The sequence below is a fragment of the Limulus polyphemus genome, unplaced genomic scaffold, assembly GCF_000517525.1.
Source record: "Limulus polyphemus unplaced genomic scaffold, Limulus_polyphemus-2.1.2 Scaffold11695, whole genome shotgun sequence".
In the NCBI taxonomy this organism is placed as follows: Eukaryota; Metazoa; Arthropoda; class Merostomata; order Xiphosura; family Limulidae; genus Limulus; species Limulus polyphemus.
The window spans coordinates 6003-10029 of record NW_013677305.1 but is presented as its reverse complement, the minus strand read 5'-3'; the positions used below and the strand labels follow the sequence as shown (position 1 = coordinate 10029).

The window sequence follows — 4027 nt, the reverse complement described above, 5'->3', positions numbered from 1 at the left end:
CAGCTTTATTAGAGGAAAGAAGGGAAAAATAGTGAAAGTAGTCTATCAGCTTTATTAGAGGAAAGAAGGGAAAAATAGTGAAAGTAGTCTATCAGCTTTATTAGAGGAAAGAAGGGAAAAATAGTGAAAGTAGTCTATCAGCTTTATTAGAGGAAAGAAGGGAAAAATAGTGAAAGTAGTCTATCAGCTTTAATAGAGTAAAGAAGGAGAAAATTATTGAAAGTAGTCTACCAGCTTTAATAGAGGAAAGAAGGGAAAAATAGTGAAAGTAGTCTATCAGCTTTATTAGAGAAAAGAAGGTAAAAATATTGAAAGTAGTCTATCAGCTTTATTAGACGAAAGAAGGAAAAATATTGAAAGTAGTCTATCAACTTTATTAGAGTAAAGAAGGGAAAAATATTGAAAGTAGTCTACAAGCTTTATTAGAAGAAAGAAGGAAAAACTTTTACATAATTTACAAAGGAAGGAAAAAGACAATTTTAAAGTAAGCACTTTAATAAAATTCATAATAGAAAGAAACACACCAAACATTTTATTAATCCATAATTTATGTAATAACCAAAAGGTTTTTACTGCTAATTAATATTTTTTTCTATATATAGTTCCCTGTGATTAGCAGATTATCCATGTTCTGCTATGCCAGACTTTTCGATCTTACCCCAGATGGTTGCCTTCCTATGCTCTTCCAATCTGACAGACAGAAGATGATCTGTTTCTCCTTTGTATGATCTACCACAGTTGCATGGAATGTCATACACACAGTTCTTTTTTTGCTTAGATGTCAGTGGTCTGATTTTGATGAGTGTTTTTTGAAGTGTTGGATTACTTCTGAAGATCGTCCTGATGTATCATCCAGACATTCTCCATAGCTTCTCTGCTAGGTCTCTGGTGTATGGAAGTGACACAGTTCCTACTGGTTTCTCTTGGAGTTGTGCCTGTTGTTCGTTATGTCCTCTGTGTTTCTGTTCCATGAAAGCTTTCATGTATCCATTTCTCTGGAATGTCTTTGTTAACTGGTCCATTTCTTGTTTTCTTATTGTGTTATCAGTGCTGATGACATTTGCATGATATTGTAGGCATCTCATGATGCCTTTCTTAACAGTATCTGAATGGTGTGATTTGAAGTTGAGGTAGTTACTGGTGGTTGTTGGTTTATAGTACACAGATGTCTTGAAACCAGTTATCTGGATGGCATGACTGTTAGTTTATAGTACACAGATGTCTTGAAACCAGTTATCTGGATGGCATGACTGTTGGTTTATAGTACACAGATGTCTTGAAACCAGTTATCTGGATGGCATGACTGTTGTTTTATAGTACACAGATGTCTTGAAACCAGTTATCTGGATGGCATGACTGTTAGTTTATAGTACACAGATGTCTTGAAACCAGTTGCACCTCTTTCCATTTAGACTTCTAGGAATGGTAGTGTATTGTTGTTTTCATGGTGAACTGGACAGATGGTCGAGTTCACTGTTGATATGGTCCAGGAATGATGTTATGTCCTTTTGATGTTGCCATAGGACAAACGTGTTGTCAAAATATCAAAGCTACACTGCCAGTATGAGAGGTGTAGCTTCCAATGGTAGATCCTTGAAGTATTCCACACAGATGTTGGCAATCACAGGTGACAATGGGGAGTCCATAGCCATCCCTTCTGTCTGTTGCTAATACACACCATCTAGCTGGAAGGCTGTGGTAGTTACACAGAATATGAGTAACTCCATGATGTTATCAGTTGGGATCCAAGTTCTTTCTAGTTGAGTGTCATCCATTTATAGTCTGTTCCTTACTATGGTTAAGGCCTCCACTGTTGGTACATTGGTGAATAGGCTCACAATGTCGAAGTTAACCATTTTTATGCCAGATGTTATGGACATATCCTTGATCAAGAAGATGAAATGGGTGGAGTTCTTCATGTATGAGGATGACTTCCCATTCAGGAGACTGATTATCTTGACCAGGAATTGGAGCCACATTGGAATAGAAGGAAGATCAAGAAGTGGCACACATAGCATTAACTACCAATCCCATCAGTAAGCCAAGTATATACATAAGCCTGATATGGCTCCCGGGAATTTAAAAAAAATTGGGATAAAAAGATACTAGAGATAAAAAAATAGAGGTACTTCCAAAACATCTTAAAAGTGTCCTCCTGATAGCCAAGTGCTTAGAGTGCCTGTATTCTGGATTATAGGTTCCAGGGTTCAAATCCTGGTAATTCCACAAAAAGCTTACTGGTTGTGACCCATACAAAAATGTCTAACATAACACCTGACGATGCATGGTAAATTTACTGGTCAAAATGTTGTGAAAATAATAATACACATAATAAAGACAAGAATAATAGCCCGAATAATTATACCATTAGTAATACTAATTACTCATCTCAATCATTCCAAAAAACTATAGAGTTAAACACGTCATAAACAAGGCATATAACAATTGGTTTGTTTTGAATTTGGTGTAAAGCTACTTGATGGCTCTCTGCACTAGCCATCCATAATTTAGCAATGAAAGACTAGAGGGAAGGCAGCTAGTCAACACTACCTACCAATGAACAGTGAGATTGACAGTCACATTATAGCACCCTCATGGCAGGGCAAGCACATTTAGTGATGGGGATTCAAACCCACAACCATCAGATTGCGAGTCAAGCACCATAACCATTAGGCATGTCAGGCCGACATGAAACAAAGAATTTATTTTACAAAATTACTTGCAAATCTACATCCAATGTAACTTAATATTACAATAACAATTATAATGTTAACTATCTTTTCTTACACTCCTTTCAGGAATAATGGAACAACTGAAATATCATGTTAATGAACTTGAAAGGCCCTTATGACAATTATTATAGTAGATAACATGGATACTTCAGGAAAGTAAACTTTCCTTAATCTAACAAAACAAGTTAGGTTATACATGTTAAACAATCAGACAATTTCCCCAGTTTTAAATGCAGGTCAAATTTCTATGAATTTTACTGTAAACTTCTAAATTACAGAATTGTTTCTTTTACTTGTGAGTTATCTTTATAGAGTCCCGATTATCTTACCCTTTACAATATCAATATGCAAACCTTAAAAAAATGTAAGAAAATGACTTGAGATTTTATGAAAATTATTTTAGTGAAACCTTATGTAGTAGGAAAACTACAAAAACAAAAGATAGCTTACATTATGATGTTGCTAAAGTGAAAAAATTGTATTAACTTTTCTAGTTACTCATTCTCTTAGTTTAAAAAAACAAACATACTGTCTCCTTAACTGTCAATTTCCAACAGTTTTGTTAAATATGTAATACCACCAATCTTATCATTTCTCATGTATGAAATATACTAGTCAAAAGAAAGTAGATAAAGCTATTAATACAAACAATAACCTCAGCACTAATAAATAATGTTAAGTTAAATAAATCAATAAAACTGTTTACCTTTATCATTCTGAGTAACTCTTGTATAGTTTTTATCACCAAGACACTTGATCAAAGATCTAGAAAGGAGCTGGTCGACATAACTACGAACTTCTTCTTCATTGCCTCTTGACTGTCTACATCAAACGATCGTAAGTCACTGTAACTTTTAGCTAACACAAACTATTAGTTTTTACCCTGAACTACAAACATGTCAGTTCAACCTTACACACATTAATCTTATGATGAGTCTGGTTCACACAGAAGAATGAGGTTCATACAAATAAACTATGTTGTAAATGAATGTAAATATTATATCTAGAAGTAATGCAAGTTTGACACAAGGTACAGGCTGCTTTTCTTAATATAATAAAAACAAATTGAAAAAATGAGTCTGCTATAAAGAAAATACATTGACCATATGAGTCTTCCATGGAGAGTGTCTTCAAGATCATACAAAACATCCATGGAGAGTGTCTTCAAGATCATACAAAACATCCATGGAGAGTGTCTTCAAGATCGTACAAAACATCCATGGAGAGTGTCTTCAAGATCGTACAAAACATCCATGGAGAGTGTCTTCAAGATCGTACAAAACATCCATGGAGAG

At 34.6% G+C, this 4027-nt stretch overlaps 1 protein-coding gene across 2 annotated transcripts in view; it reads right to left on the bottom strand.

Moving 5' to 3' along the window:
• The window catches only part of LOC106476818, a 13534-nt gene that overhangs the window by 4045 nt on the left and 5462 nt on the right, over positions 1-4027 (bottom strand). The window contains exon 2 of one of the 2 annotated variants that reach the window (XM_022380572.1): positions 3439-3554. The gene's annotated coding sequence lies outside the window, so the exon portion shown is untranslated. The remainder of the gene's footprint in view (positions 1-3438; positions 3555-4027) is intronic. The other variant, XM_022380573.1, reaches the window with a different exon arrangement.